Below are 16,734 nucleotides of genomic sequence, written 5' to 3' on the forward strand. Positions count from 1 at the left end.
CCCGCGAGGGGGAACGAAGCGCGCCCGGCCCGGCCCCCGGCTCGGCCCGGCCCGGCCCGGCTTTTGTTTCCTGCCGAGCGGGCTGTGATTCTCGGGAAGGTGGAAGGCGAGCGGGACCGAGTCTCGGAAATCGCCGCCGCCGGGTCACTCGAGCCCGCGGCTGCAGCCAGGGCTTGGCTCGGAGACGGATGACACTTGTTCAGAGCCTATTGCTGGAGCAGAGCCTTTTGATGTCCCCGAATTTGGGTCTGCTGCGCTGCAGAGATCTGCTTCGGCTGGGTGGGGGGTGAACGCCGAATCCGCTGTCTCCGCTTCGCGTGGCTTCTCCATCCGGCGGAGCCGGGCGCCACTCCCTCCTCCCTTCGCAGCCCCACCTCTGTGCTGGGGAGAGGTTACGCGTTCAGGCTGCGTTCGGCTTAGATACCTGTTTTTAGCAAAACTTGGGCGCTGATTACTGTTTTCGAACAGGGTGGAGAAGATTCTGTAATGTTTTTTTCTTTGTGTGTGTGATTCAGCAGTGCTGGCTTCTTCCGCGTTTAGCTTAGGACTGGCTGGCCGGTTAGAGCGCCGTAAGTACCCTTGCCGTGCCTGCTGCTGCTTACATGGCGATGGTCCTGGGATTTTTATTATTAGTACTGTTACCAGTAGTGCCCCAGTCAGGAGAGCGCTGCGTGACTTTTCACAGGTGGTGTTCTTCAGCCCGGGGGGGACGGAAGGGGGGGGGGCGTTTCCTCCCCTCTGGGAATAACAATTAACATTTATTGAGGGCTTCTGTGGTCAGGCTCTAGGCCAGGCTTGTGTTTTTATCTCTCTGAATCAGCCGAACCCAATAAGGGTGTTGTTATTGTCCCTATTTTACAGAGAGGGCATAGAAAGGTCAAATAACTTGAGAGCCACACAGCTGAGAAATGCTGTTGGCACGATTTGTACTCAGGTCTTCTGACTCCAGGTGCATAGTTATTTCACCAGTGTGGGTGAAACTCCGGCTCGGAGCAAGGCTAGCCTTTATTAAAGCAAAGTAAGTGGGCGATAGCTTGGCCAAGGGCTTGTACCCAGATTTTGAGGTTCAGAGAAAGGCAAGTGGTAAGTAGGCTTAGGCTTCTCACCAGGCCTGGTTCAAAACTGTAAAAACAAACTGGGTGGGACCCTGCACAGATGTCTGTCTGAAGATCAGAATTGTTCCTTCCCTACTTTTTGTTTTTCCAGACAGGGTCTTGCTGTGTAGCCCTTGTTGGCCTCGAACTTGCTGAGATCCTCCTGCCTCTGCCTCCCTAGTGCTGGGATTACAGGCGGGCGCCACCACGCCGGGCTCCTTTCCTACTCTTTCATCATTGCTTCGACACAACATGAGCAATCTAGTCTCAGTCCTCAAGGAGTTTAGAATTTGATGGTCTTTCTATTTATCTTTTTTTTTCTTGGCAGTACTGGGAATTGAACGCAGGGCTTTGCACTATGGTACATCCCTAACCCTTCTTTATTTTTTTATTGGTACATTAGATATACATAATGATCACATTCATCACAGGAAATTTGTACCTGTACATGATATATCTTGCTACTTTGTTTTTTCCTATTCCCCTCCCCTCCTTTCAGCCCCTTCCCCTATTTACAAAAGTTTTGTTTCTTTTTTTCCTTCCATTCTTTTTTTGTCTCTTTTTTTCCTTTCTGCCTCCCCCCTTTCCCCTTCCCACTTAAATATTTTAACTTTTTGTTTGTTTGTTTGTTTTTTTTTTTTTTGGTTTTTCTCCGGTACCAGGAACCAAACTCACGACCTTGCGCTTGCCAGGCAGGCGCTTTGCCGCTGAGCTAAATCCCCAGCCCCTTAACTTTTTTTTTTTTAAATTTTGAGGGGCTGGGGATATAACTCAGTGGCACAAGTGCCTGCCTGGCAAGTGTGAGGTTGTGAGTTCGATTCCTGGTACAAGAAAGAAAGAGAGAGAGAGAGAGAGAGGGAGGGAAGGAAGGAGGGAAATTAATTAATTAATTAATTTTGAGACAAAGTCTTGCTATGTCCAGGGCTATCCTTGGACTTGCTGTCCTCCTCCTGGAGTTTAACCTAGTGTCTAACATTGAGTCTTTCACATCCTGTGTGACCCAGGATGCCTGAGAACTAACTCAGTAGTGTTTAGCTCTAGTTTTTTTTTTTTTGTAAAGTTTCAGATACTTATTGTTGATCTGTTAGTGCTGATCACAGAAAAAGATTTAAGATTCCTTATTAAGCACGTTCCACTGTCCGACCCATGGTATTTTTTAAGCTTGGTACGGTGATATTGTCTTAATCATGATAAAGAGGGTATCATCTTCTGATCTCCGAGAGCGTAAATGTGCTGCAGCTCATGTGCAGCTCCTTACAGTCCCGGATCGGTCCTCCAGCTACTCCTCTTGGAGCTGTACTTGATTTTATGACTAGTCTTCATCCGAATCCACTGAGGAATGGGGCGATTCTGCCTTTGCTTCCTGGCCAGGACTCGTGTGATGGTGAAAGTCTCGTGAGACGACATGTGATGGTGAAAGTCTTGTGAGACGACATGGTTAGGCTCGGAGGCAAGGGCACGCACTCGCACTTGCTGGACTGAGGCAGAAGAGCTTGTTTTTATCTTTTAAATGGTGCTGGAGATGGAACCTGGGGCTCTAATTTGCAAACAGTTCTACCACGGCCACACCTCTTACCTGGCTCTTGCTTTTCGAGTGCTGTCTGTTGGGATTGGTCCTCTTCATCCCACACAAGAGCAGTCACTTTTGAATTTGTCACATATTGGCTTATTATTTACAGATGAACTTCTGGTTTTCCAAAACCATGTTATCAGTGGTGTGGAGAGTTGTGCTTCATGTTAATGAAGCCCCTGCAGGATTCTGCGCCGTTGTACCTGGCACCTGCAAACTTTCATATGCTCAGTAAATGCTTATTTAGATAATTAAAAATATGAGGATCACGAAGCTTTTTTTTTTTTTTTTTTTTTTTTTTTTGGTTTGTTTGAGTAGTCCTGAGGATTGAGCTACATCCACAGCCCCAGATTCTTGTTCACGCTAAGCTTGCTTCTGCCGGAGCCCCACCTTCAACCTCTAAAGATGAGTTTTACCGATGTCAAAGCTAGAGACAAAACAAGGTAGTGTAGCATCGCAAAGAAGACGATGTAACATTAATAGAGAAAGCTTTAGATGTTGTTAGCTAAAGTGACTTTACCTCATGTAAATTTTCACCATCCAAATTCGTGTAACTTCTAGAAGGTCAAGTGTGTTTTTCTGTGATCGGAAGAGTAGACAGTTTTGTTTATTAGTCCTGGCCAGGCTGTAGTTCTCCTTACAGTATTATTAAAGTGTGATTACCCCGCACTCCCACCCACGATCGGCAGCTTGGGGAGCTGTGGTGTATCGTGCTGTCTGTGGGCTGTAATGAGGTCTCATTTAGTATTCACACATATTACTGAACCACGCACTGTGTGCCAGGTGCCATTCAAGAGGCTGATGACACAGCCCTGAATAAAACAAGTACTTGTTCTCTTGGAACTCCCCTTTACCTATAAAAATACAGAGACAGTGAACATACTAAGTAGTTATATCGTATGTTAGGAAATGATGCGTTGGGCTGGAAATGTAGCTCAGTGGTATAAGCGTCTGCCTGGCAAGCGCAAGGTCCTGTGTTCAATTCCCGGTACCACACGCACACACACAAAAAAGATACATGATAAGGGAGAAAGGAAGTAAGGTGAGGAGGAATGTGAAGATGTGGGGATAAAGATTACGGAAATGGAAATCTGACTGAAAGCCTGGCTTGTGAGTAGAGACAGCGAGTGAGGGAATGCTGCTCCCAGGGGGAGGTGCACACTTGGAAGGAGGAACCAGTGCAGATGTCCTGAAGTGAAAAGCTTGTAAGGGACACATAATTTAAGGCTCCACAAGCTACTGTCCTTAAAATATGTTCATTAAACTATTTAAAAATAGTAAAAGATGCAGAATAATTTTATGCAACATCATTGACATTTAGATGAAGATAAAGATGGGAGTGGCTACTGAGGCGTAAGACTTGAATTTTACTAACTTGCCTAAAAGGCCACACAGCTAGTAAATACGGCTAGAAATTGAACCCTGGTTTATGTTTTTGTTGTTGTTGGAGACAGGGTCGTGCTTTTGCTCTGCAGTTCAGGCTGGACGTAAACTCACTGTATAGCCCAGGCTGGTCTTGAACTCACAGGGGTCTTCCTGCCTTAGCCTCCCAAGTGCTGGGATTGCAGGTATGTGCCACCACGCCTGGCCCATGTTCAGTCTCTTTTTTGAGATGGGGTCTCCTTGTGCAGTTCAGGCTGGGCTTGAGCTCACTTTGTAGCCCAGGCTGGTCTTGAACTTGCAGGGATCCTCCTGCCTCAGCCTCCCTAGTGCTGAGATTACAGGTGTGCACCACCACACCCAGCATTAAACTGTTTTTTTTTTTGGTACTGGGAATTGAACTCAGGACCTTGTAGTTGCCAGGCAGGTGCTTACAATTCATATGCTTTAAATCAGCGTTTAAGTTATTGTGTGCTTTTACAGGAAAACATATTGACTGGTGGAACGCTTTGAAAATTTCAGGGAACATTTTCATATTCCAATCAAGGGAACAGAGGGAGACTTTTTTTTTAGATTGGCAGAGTGTACTTAACCAACCTTGACTTTGGCTAGGACATCTGGGTTAATATCCTGGCCCTGGCACCAAGTACCAAGGAATCTTGGCCACAATTAGTAAAGACCTTTTTTTAAAAGAAAAACACAACAAATCTCCATCTGGCCCCTCAAAAAGGACAGATTCCACTAGCAGTAACTCCCTGTGTTGGTCTGTTTTTTAATTGTCTGTTTATTGTGGTCTAGCAATAGCATCTTAAAAAGTATTCTTTGCTCCAGCACCACAAAATTAAATAAATAAATAAATAAGTAAATAAATACTCTTTGCAAAACTTGAAAAGAGTAAGTGGCCCTCTTACAAAATTGCTATTGGGAAGCCTGTTTGGTGTCTCAACCCTGGGGGAAATACATGTTCTCATCTTTGGTGTCTCAGAAATCAGAGTGACACTAAGACAGTTGTTTTGCTACCCTAATATTTTTTAGAAGCATAAGTTTACACCTAATTAAGTACAGGTAGTTTGATATTTTATTCTCCTTTGCTTTCTTGTATCGAAGAATAGCTTGGGGGGCTGGAGATATAGCTCAACGGCGCAAGTGCCTACCTGGCAAGCGCAATATCCTGAGTTCAAGTCCTGGTACAAAAAAAAAAAAAAAGAATAGCTTGGTTTAGATCCCACTTTAATTTTGCCTGTTTTTGTCTTTGTGTCTTTGTTTTTTTTGAGACAGAAGTGTCTCTATGCAGTTCAGGTTGGCCTTGAACTCACTTTGTAGCCCAGACAATCCTTCTGCCTCAGCATCTGAATGCTGAGATGACAGGTGTGTGCCACCACACCCGGCTTTCAGATTTGGTTTTGATAAAATATTTTCTCATGAAGTTTGTTTTTTGGGGGGGAAGGGTTTCTGGGAATCGAACTCATGACCTCAGGCTTGCGAGGCTAGCGCTTATGCCACTGAGCTACATCCCCACCCTAATGAAGTTTTTTTGAGGTTCTTAGATTTATATGTATCAATTTTTTTTTTTTTTTGTCTTTTTTTCCCCCCCCTTTGGTACTGGGAATTGAACCAGGACCTTGCGCTTGCTAAGCAGGCACTTGTCCCACAGACGTACATCCCCAGCCCTTGTTTTTTTTGTCTTTTTGAGACAGAGTCTTGTTATGCAGTTCATGCTGGCCTTGGGCTCACTTTGTAGCCTAGGCTGGTCTCGAACTTGCAATGATCCTTCTGCCTCAGCCTCCGAGTGCTGGGATTACAGGCGTGGGTCACCACGCCTGGCTTTGTATCAATCTTTTAATGGTCCTTACATTTTAGTAACATGTTTTCTTAAAATATGTGAATTTAAAAAAAAATACATGAATTCTTAAAAAAAAAAACGTGAATTCTTGCCAGGTGTGGTTTTGCATGCCTGTAATTTCAGGTACTCAGGAGGCTGAAGCAGGAGGGTTGCAAATTGGAGACCAGCCTGAGTAATTTAATAAGACCCTGTCTTAAAGGGACTGGGAATTGTAGCTCAGTGGTAGAGTGCTTGCCTAGCACTCGTGAAGTCCTAGGTTCAGCCTTTCCTATCAACACCAAAAAAGCTGAATAATTTCTCCCCATAAACCCTCAGAACACTTTCTTGCTATATATGGGTTCTTTGTAAATTATAAAATATACTCACACATGTAAGCACAGGAAAAGCAGATTATCCATCATACTACTTGTTCAGAGGTAATCACTTCAATGTTTTACAGTGTATCTAAGCCCAGCCTGGTGGCACACTCCTCCAGTCCCATCCCTCCAGAGGCTGAGGCAGGAGGATCGGCATGAAACAAGCATGGATTACATAATGAGATTTGTCTCAAAAAAATAAGAACAAAAACAAGAAACCTCAATAAAGTATATCTTTCTAATCCTTTCTTTCTTTTATTGGGCTGGAGATTGAACACAGGGCCTTCACCCTGAGCTACATCCAGCTCTTTTCTACTTTTAAATTTTGAGACAGAGTCTCTTTGAGTTGCTGAATTGTCTAGGTTGGGCTTGAACTCATGATCCTTCTGCCTCAGCTTCCCAGGGTGTTGGGATTATAGGCATCCACCACCATATCTGCTCTTTCCAGTCTTTTTTTCTTCTATACTTAAAAAAAAGTTCACGTCTGGACTTGTATATTTATTTTTTTTAAAGCTGTGGATGAAGGTCAGGGCCTCATGGATGCTAGACAAGTACTGTGTCATTAAGCTATACCCCCCAACCTGTATTTCTGTTTTTAAGGAATTAGAAATGTAATGCTTTTACTAGCAGTATTCTTTTTTTCTTTCGGTTTTTTCCGGTACCAGAAATCTAACTCACGACCTTGCACTTGCCAGGCAGGCGTTGTGCCACTGAGCTAAATCCCCAGCCCCTACTAGCAGTATTCTTGTCAAGTTAGTGTGGGGAATCAGAAGAACTACTAAGAAAGTTTGAGGTCCTGGATTTGCCGTTGCCTCACTTCTGCCTTGTGAACTTGCTTTTGCTGTTGTTTTGAGACAGTCTGCTGGGGATATAGCTCAGTGGCACAGTGCCTGCCTGACAAGTATGATTCCTAGTGCCAAAAAACCAAACAAACCCAAAACCCACAGGGTCTCACCATGTAGTTCAGACTGGCCTTGAACTAGCTGTGCAGCCCAGGCTGGCCTTGAACTCGAAGTGATCCTTTTGCCTCAGTCTCCCAAGTGCTGGGGTTACAAGTGTGTGCCACCACATCTGACTTGTCATGAACTTGGGCATGTTTGTCCTCTAACGGTCTGCTGCTTGCTCTGTACAGTGGCGGTAGTGCGCACCCTGCCCTGCTCAGCTATGGGTTTAGTGGACTGACAAAGGGGTAGTGGATGAGATGGCCTCGACAGACCTGTTACCTTTTAAGGTGGGTTAGGTGATGCAGAGGCAGTCTTTGTACTTTGAAATACCCAAGAGGCCAGGAGAGGGGACCGTGGAGGAACGCCAGGCCTATCTCTGGGTGCCTTTGGATTACCTGTGTTTTGATGACATTGGCAGTAAAGCTTTTCAGATGAGTGTGCCCAGTAGAACTATCTTAAATAAAGGGCTGGGAGTATAGTTCAGTTCAATCAGAATTGGGCCTGGTGTGGTGGTGCACAGCCTATAATCACAACACTCTGGAGGCTGAGGCAGGAAGATTGTGGCAAGTTTGAGGCCATTGTGAACTACATAGTGAGTCCTTTTCTCAAAAAACAAACAAAAAACCCCAAAAGAATTGGGGGAAACATTTTTCCTGGTAGGGGAAATTAAAACCTTTTCCTCCTGCCATGTTTTAGAGACTTAATTTGAGTAGGAGTGTCTTGCCATTATTGAAGAGCATATTTTTAATGAACAGTTGTCAGCAAAGAACTTGTGATTTGTGAGGTGTTACATATTCAGCATGGACGAGCAGCTGTGTCCTCATGTTGGAACTTGTGCCTTTCCATCTTTCAGGGCGTTTGCGTGTTTGTTGGCCGTTTCCCATAGTTTAATTAAAGGTAGGGCTTTTCTTTCTAAGCTCTGGTAGAACTTGCTGTGTGTGTCTGTGTGGGTGATTATCTAAGCAGGTCACAATAACCAATTCTGCCAGGTTGGGAGGCTACTTGGGAGGCTGAGGCAGGAAAATCACAAGGTTAAGCCCAGTCCAGTCAACTTAGATCCCGTCTCAAAAAAAATAAATCTGGGCATGGTAGCATACCATGGATGGTTGCTCAGAAATTTATGAATTAGTAAGTTCATTTTCTTTTTCCTTTTTTGTTTAGTGAATGTGTTTTAGTAGACTGATCTCATCTCTTGAATAGCCAGGTGACCTGTAGTTTTGTAAAATATGGTTACTTTTTCCACTGAATCTCAGATCCTGCAGCAAGTATTACATTTGCTTATTTGCAGAGTAGAAATAAGAAAGCTTTGAGAGAGACAGAGAGAGCCCAGTAAAGAAATGCTTGATTCTTCTGTGGGCTGCCTGTGTCCTTTTCTTGTTCCGAACAAACAGTTGGTGTACTTTGGCTTTTGGTATCGGCCATGCCTGTCTGCTAAAGGGCAGGTGACGACATGCCTTCTTTTGGGAAGACTGGAAAGAGAATCCAATTTATTATATTTGAGAGTGACATTTGCATCTTGCTGTTCTTTACGGACGAGAAACTTTCTTTCTTCTTTTGTTCCTTTTTTTTCTTCCTTCCTCTCTTCTTTCTTAGTGGTGCTGGGATCTGAACCCAGGACCTTCCCACTGAAATATACCCGCAGTCTTATTAAAGCTTTTGAGACAAGGTCTTGCTAAATTGCTTAGGGTGTGCTCGACTTATGTAGGTCAGAAACCCTTGTTCATCAGTATGCTTTAGGGTCAGGAGTCTTTAATCTGGAGATAGAGGTTTAAACTGTAGACCTGTACTGTTTAGTAACTGACCTTACCAAGTACCTTCACTTTTAGAATCACTTTCCTTGGGTGGTAAAATGAGGAAGTTGGACTGGATTGCTAAGATCTCTTCTGATGCTAAAATTTTATGTTGCTATATTAAGCACATTGCACCTTTTTACACATTCATCTAATTGACTGCTTTTGACCTATTAAGTAAGTTCTTCTGAGAGATACTAACCAGTAATGCAGTAATGTCAGTTTTTTTTTTTTTTTTGTAGTACTGGAAATTGAACCTAGAACCTTAACACTGAGCTGCATTCCTAGCTTTTTTTTTTTTTTTTGGGGGGTTTTTTTTTTGAGACAGGGTCTCACTGTGTAGTTCAGGCTGGCCCTGAGTTCACTATGTAGCCCAGGCCTGGAACCCATGGTGATTCTCCTGCCTCAGCCTCCTGAGTGCCGGGATTACAAACGTGCACTACCATGCCCAGCTTTCCTAGCTTTTTAAATATATTTTTTGAGACAGGGTGTTACTGAGTTGCTGAGTTGTCCAGGCTGAGCTTGAACTTTGTTCCTCCTGCCTCAGCTTCCCAAAGTGCTGAGATTGCAGGTATGTGCCACTTGCACAGCTGTCATCTCTTTTAGGATCTGTCTCTGAGGCAGTGGTATATGTTAGAGTTACAAAGTTGCAAGAATTTTATAGAATGTTGTCTAAATGAGCAGAATAGCACAAATTATTCAGATTTCCATCCTTTTTAAAAAAATTCTTTTGCAGATGGAAGAACTTTGGAGGCTGCTTATTTTTGTATATACAAGTCATAGGAGCAGAATAAATCCTCATTCCGACTGAGCTGTACAGAGATGTTCATTGCAGGCAGTTACATCATAGCACAGCATTCCATCCTTAAAAAAACATTGTCTAATGTCCTAGCCCTCCGCCTGGGTTGGGCTTTAACTCTCCCTCCCTATTTTCTCCTCCCTCCTTTTTGAAACTGCTCTGGGTACAGCTTGTACTCTACAATGTCATGTATACTTCAGGCTTAAAACACGTAATTTTCAAGCACAACATAATTTTCAAAGTGTTATACCTACTTCTGGTTATGATGGATATTGTAAAACTTATTTGCCATCAGTGTCCTATGTATAATGGTCTTCAAACAATTATTGATATTGACAGATTGATTTTATAAATTAAATTGTTTGGTAAATTAGATGGGACAGTGCAAGCTGTAATCTCAGTACCATACCCTGGGAGGCTGAGACAGGAGGATTGCAGGTTTGAGCTTAGCCCGAGCGATTTAGTGACCTAGCAAAACCCTTTCCCCGTCTCCCATTTAGATTTCTTTATTGACTCATTTTATCGTATTGAAACCTGGAAGTGTTGTGCACAGCGTGCACACTGTGTGTGATTCAGCTCCGGTGCCACTCTGAGAACCCCCTGTCTGACTATCTCATCTTCAGCTCCTCCTAATCTCCGACGTCATGTTTGATCAAGTCCAGTTTCTGGTAATTGCCCAGCTTTCCTCACACGTGTTTTAAAACTTACTGCTTTTCTCAGTTAGATGCCTGTTTGACAGTCTCTTCCCCGTCCTTCAATTCTCACCTTATATTCCTATTATGTACTTATTTATTTATTGAGACAAGGTCTCTGTGTCTAGTTCAGACTGGTTTGAACTCACTGTGTAACCCAGGTTGGCCTCCAGCTCGACAGTTCCAAGTGCTAGGATTACAGACGCAGGCTGCCACACCCTGCAGCAAGACCCTGTTTTATAGAAGGCTAGCTGGGACTAGCTCAGTGCAGAGGGCCTGGGTTCAATCCTCAGTACTGCAAAACAAACGGATATTGTCTGTAAGAGCTTTATCTTTTAGAATTGGAAGTAAAACTTCCTTGTAACGTCCTCTGAATTAAGAGCCAATTGATTTTCTGACCCTTACTGGGTTGTGTCCTCTTTTTACATTGGTCCTTTTAAACATTGACTACACTGTCCACTTACCTTTTATGTTTTGTACTTTATTCTATTAGAGATAAGTGGGTTTTTGTTTTTTTGCACTGGGGATTGAACCCAGGGAGTGTCAAACTTCCCCTGGCCTCCCCTGTCTAGATGGTCCTGAAATGTGTGATCCTCCTGACTCAACCTTCCAGTAACTGGGATTATAGGTGTATAGTGCCGCACCTGCCAGCAGTTTGCTGTTTTAATCTGTTTAATTGTAGTTATTGGCCGGGCATGGTGGTGCACGCTTGGGGAGGCTGAGGCAGGAGAGTTGTTGGGAGTTCGAGGCCAGCCTGGGCTACAAAGTGAGCTCAGGCCAGCCTGAACTGCATCATGAGACCCTGTCTCAAAAAGACAAAAAAAAAGAAAGCATGCAGATGTGATAGCATGTTTCACTGGGTCACACAGGCCTAGAGATGGCTAATGAAGTGTTGGTGCCTGAATAGTTGACAGTAGCGTGAAACAAGGACAGACCGCATGAGTGTTCTTCAGGAGCCCACCCTGGGAGGCTCACTGATCACAGCTTCACAGGCGCCTGCCCTTGTTGCGAGGGAAGATGATTCTGACGTGCCTGTTCGCAGACCTGGCTCGGTAGGGTTGGTATAACAAGTCAGTCTGGTCAAGGTGAAGTCATCGACGCAGTGATGTGTGGAGCTGAATCCAAGTCTGCATACACAGTGTCATTGTTTTCCTTGCCTCTCCCCTTGTCTCCTTCTCAGTTTCCTTAACTCAGCTTGTCATTTTGTTGCCGTGCTTTCAATGATTTGGGTTATGTATACGTTTAGCAGTACACAAGTAAATGCAGTTACTAGCTCTGTCTTCAGCTTGTGGATTAACTGTAAATTTATCAAAACAGGTCATAAAAAATACTGTAACTTGAATGCTTACTTCAGAAGGCACTGTCAGTGCTTGGCAGTTCTCTTTCTTTCTTTCTGACAGGGTCTTGCTTTGCTTGCTTTGTAATTCAGGCTCACTCTGAACTCTATGTAGTTCAGGCTGGCTTCTTTTTTTCGTTTTGTTTTGTTTTGTTTTGTTTTCCAGTACTGGGAATTGAACTCACGATGTCGCACTCACCAGGCAGGCGCTGTGCCGCTGAGCTAAATCCCCAGCCCCAAGGCTGGCTTCTAACCCATGGCAATCTTCCTGCCTCAGCCTCCTGAGTGCTGAGATTACAGGAATGTGCCACCACGCTTGGCAGCCAGTTCAGTTTCTTTAGCCAGGTGGTCTTTGGGGATCACCTTCTAGCTAGACTAAGAAGTTACTTTTATAGTCTATGTGAGAAGTTAAATATTGAAATGTTCTTAATTTTATGTTTTACTTTGTGTAGGAGTGTTTAATTTGTTCTGAGTCTTAGGTTCTTATCCTGTAACGCTGAGACTTTGTGTTGTATTTCAGTAAGTGATGCCATTCTGATAAGAGCAGCGCCATTTCCAGATACCCTCAGATTGTTCATCTTTCATGTTTCTTGGACAAGTTGGAGACATTACTCCACCCTTTTAGGCAGGTCCCTCAACAGCAGAGCTAGCTCTATGGAAGATGGTTCTATCTTTCTCTACTTTGGAACATAATTTTCTTAGGTATGCTTATTGCTGGCAGAGCTGTATAGGCTTTTCCTGAGTCTTGGAATGCCTGGTTAGTATGGAGTGGTAAAGACACAGGGCAGATTGCAGTTCTCCCTGCTATCCTGACAGGCGTCAGCCGTGGTAAACATCGCACCCGTGTTTCAGATTGTACCCTACAGTCAGTCCTTAGATCAGCTTCTTAGTCTCTGCTGAAACTGAAGGGCTGCAGTGCCTATCTGACTGTCTCCCTAGTTCACCTCCCTCGTTCTCACACTGACTGGAAGCAGTGGCCTTTCTGTGGCCTATACCCTCAGCGGTTTTTGGTGGCACCTACATGTTTTCCTTAGTTTGTCTAGGAGATAAGCTTTTGGAAGGTTCTTTGGTTTCCTAGTGGTACTAAGGATTGAACCCAGGGCTTCAGCACTTCGTTGCATCCCCAGCCCATTTAATTTTTAATTTTGGGACACGGTCTTGCTAAGTTGCCAGAGTGACACTCAGACTTGCAGTCCCGCTGCTTCAGTCTCCCAGTGCTGGGATTGCAGGCATGCGTCGGCACACCCAGCTCTTAGATGGCTTTATATACCCAGCATCTGTTGGAATTCACTGAGCTCTCATGCCTTTTCCAGATACTCTGCCTTAGAGTAGACTCCCCTCTCGCCAGTCCCCAGTGCTTTATCTTCGGAGTCTCTGGATTATTGAGGCAAACACTGATCAATCACAGGTGTTCTACTGTTATTTGGCCATTCTTAAGTATGCACAAGAAGGGTTCTATAATAAGTTTCCAGATGTTAAAATTTGGGACAGTAGCACACTTATGCTTTTTCTTCCCTGGATCTTCCCTTGGAAGTTATAACCAGTAGACTGATTTTCTAAGTCCAGGGCCGTGTGCTAGTTTGGGGAGTACGGATAGTGGTATGACATGAATACCTGACACGGCAGCTGCACCCTTCACCTTTCTGTTCACAGTTTTCCCTGGCAGCCTGGAAGCCTGTCTTTTCCACGTGTTCTTATCACACCATCCCTTGCTCAACATGGCTTCCTGCAAGCAGACTGGCAGCAAAAACTCAGCGTGATGCTCCTCCCTGTAGAATAATTCTCACCCCTTCCTTTGTACTTGAAATGCTGCCTCCTGCTATATTGGCCTTAAATCTACCAGCTGCTAACTCTCAGGTTCCTTTCTTGTATTTTGAAACATACTTGTTGAATTTTTCATCCATAACTCAGTCTCTGTCTTTGCTTTGAGTTCTGTGTGGGTGTGTTTTTAGACTTGGTGCTGAGCTCTCAGTTTTCCTGGGCAGTGACTTTTGGTACCAGCAGGGCTTCCTTATGTGTGATGCATCACCTGTCACATAGGGATTTTGACGTTTCTCTTCTTGCACTATTTTTTCTATTATAAGAACAATTAAACAAAGAACAATTAAATTGTTCACATTTTTTCTTTTTTTATGGTTTTATATTAAAGAGTTTTACATTTCTCTCTCCTTTCCCTCACATATACGTCATAATGGAGTGTGAAAGACAAATGTCACATGCCCAGGGGGACCTGAGGTACTTGGTTGGTGGGGATATTATTGATATCAAGAAGGGAGCTACTTCAGCGATGCAGTGGCAAGCTTGAGGTCCTGAGTTCGATTCCTGGTACCCCCCAAAAAAACAAAAGAAGGAAACTGTTTCATTTTTTGTATTAAATGTGGATTTTAGGCCTTTGCTAATTTTTTTGGGGGTGGGGGCAGAGTTGTTTTATGCAGTTCAGGCTGGCCTTGATCTCACTATGTAGCCCAGGCTGGCCTGGCTATAGGCCTTTTCTATTAATTAGCAGCCACAAGCCACGTGAGTCTTGTTTTTTTGTTCTGTTTTTGTTTTGAGACTTAGTCTTGACATATTGCACAGGCTGTCCCTGAACTCCTGGACTCAAGTGATCTTCCTGCCTCAACCTCCTGAGTAGCTGGGACTATGGGCATGTGCCAGTCAGTGTACCTGGTTGACATAAATCTTTTGAATATACAAATGTGGCAAGTCCGCTGTAGGTATGAAGTGCACAGAGGATTTGAAAGACATAGTATGAGAAAAAGAGATTGTAAGATACTGTTAATTTTATATTGATTACATTTTCTTTCTTTCCTTTTTTTTTTTCTTTTTTGGGTGCCAGGAATTGAACTCAGGACCTTGTGCTTGCCAGGCAGGCGCTTATGCCACTGAGCTATATCCCCGGCCCTATTGATTACATTTTAAAATGATATTTTTGATATATTGGCTTAAGTATTGCTACATTTATTTCACCTGCTTTTTTTAACAGCCTAAAATATATCTAATTCCATTTTTTATATGCTAGTAATGAACATTTGGACCCTGAAATTTTTTTTTAAAGAATCTATTATTAATAGCACCAAAAATAATGAAATACTTCAGGATAAATAATGTACAAGATTTATAGGCTAAAAACTGCAAAATGTTGGTAAGAGAAGTCAAAAAAGATCAGTGAGATAGACTGTGTTCATGGCTTGGAAGACTCAGGATTTTCAAGCTGCCAGTTCTCCCTTATTGATCTCCAGAGTCAATGTAATCCCAATCAAAACACCAACACATTTCTTTGGGGAAAATTGATAAACTGATCCTAATGTTTATGTAGAAAACCAAATGACCTAATTGGCCAAAATCACACTGACAAAGAAAAACAAACTTACAGGACTCATACTGTCTGATTTCAAGATGTAGGGTAGAACTATAATAATCAATAGTGTAGTATTGATGTAGGGATAGACACATGGATCAGAACAACAGAACCAGAATCTGGAAATACACTTAAACGTACATCTGTTGATTTTTTTTTTTTTTTTTTGTGAATGTTAAGACAGTTCAATGGAGAAAGACACTATTTTTCAAGCAAGGCTTTGTTTTATATGCAAAAATCAAAGACCCTCAGTTTATACCATATACAAAAATGAATTTACAGTGGATCATATACCTAAATGTAAGGGCTAAAATTACAAAACTTCTAGAAAACAGGGTAACGGGGCTGGGGATTTAGCTCAGCGGCACAGCACCTGCCTGGCCAGCTTAAGGTTGTGAGTTCAATTCCCAGTACCGGAAAAAAACCAAAAAAACAAAACAAACAACAGCAACAAAACAAAGAAAACAGGGTAACATCTGGATACTTTGGGTTAGGTAAGTATTTCTTTTTTTGTCTTTTTGAGACAGGGTATTGCTATGCAGTTCAGGTTGGCCTTGAGCTCACTTTGTAGCCCAGGCTGGTCTTGAACTCACAACGATCCTCCTGCCTCAGCCTCCTGAGTGCTGGGATTACAGGTGTGCGCCACCACGCCCGGCGAATTTCTTACGACACAAAAAAATGAGTTGTAGAAGAAAAATGATAAAATGAACTTCCTCAAAATTTGAAACTTGTGCTCTTTGAAAGATACTTATGAAAGTAAACAGTCAAGCCATAGACGGGAAAAAGATACCTGCAAAACACATATCTGATGAAAGATTAGTACTAAAAATATAGAAAGAACTTTTAAAAATAAATAAATTCAAAAATAAAAATAAATAAAAATTCAAGAATGAAAGATTCCCAAAACAATAAAAAGTTAGCAAGAGATCTGATCAGACACTTCCCCAGAGAGAATACATAAGTAATAAATAACATGAGAAGTTGCTCAACAACATTTACAACTAGGTAAAAACATGAAAGCCATACGGCAGGGTGCAGTGCTGTACATGTAGCCCCAGCCGTTTTATTTCTGGTGGACAGCGCACTTCTCAAAAGTATAGTGATGTCAACAAATGCAGTTATCTAACTTGAGTCTCACAGCTGTTAAATACCACTCCATGGAGGTCGTAATTGACCAGTTGGCTCTAGTTTCATTGGCCTGCTTTGTAAAAGGGGCTCCAGGGTCAGGAAACCCTCTACTATGGCTGTCACCATCAGGTGCTCGGGGGTAAGGTGGTTATTTGGTGCTTCACTTGCAAAATCACAGCATTCAGCATCACTTACTAGTTTCCTGTTCTTTTTTTTTTTATTTTAAAAATAAAAGGAGGAAAACATTAACAGACAACATTTTATAACATAGCAAAAGAACAGTACAGACAATACGGAGTTACAAATAAAGTGGTAGGGAATTAACAATGGTTGTTGTATTACATGTTGATATCTTCAAAGTGGCTTCTCATGAAAACAGATATAGAAATGCAATACTAATCAACCAAAGACTCATTGACAGTTTCTTTCAGCATAGAAATAGAA

The 16,734-nt window shown here is 42.9% G+C and overlaps 1 protein-coding gene across 1 annotated transcript in view; it reads left to right on the plus strand.

Moving 5' to 3' along the window:
* The first annotated feature begins 348 nt into the window (after positions 1-348).
* Positions 349-16,734, plus strand: part of Clip1 (CAP-GLY domain containing linker protein 1) — a 117,239-nt gene continuing 100,853 nt past the window's right edge. The window contains exon 1 of the mRNA XM_005403083.2: positions 349-569. The gene's annotated coding sequence lies outside the window, so the exon portion shown is untranslated. The remainder of the gene's footprint in view (positions 570-16,734) is intronic.

This window comes from Chinchilla lanigera, unplaced genomic scaffold, assembly GCF_000276665.1.
Source record: "Chinchilla lanigera isolate Chin_1 unplaced genomic scaffold, ChiLan1.0 scaffold00081, whole genome shotgun sequence".
Classification (NCBI taxonomy): domain Eukaryota; kingdom Metazoa; phylum Chordata; class Mammalia; order Rodentia; family Chinchillidae; genus Chinchilla; species Chinchilla lanigera.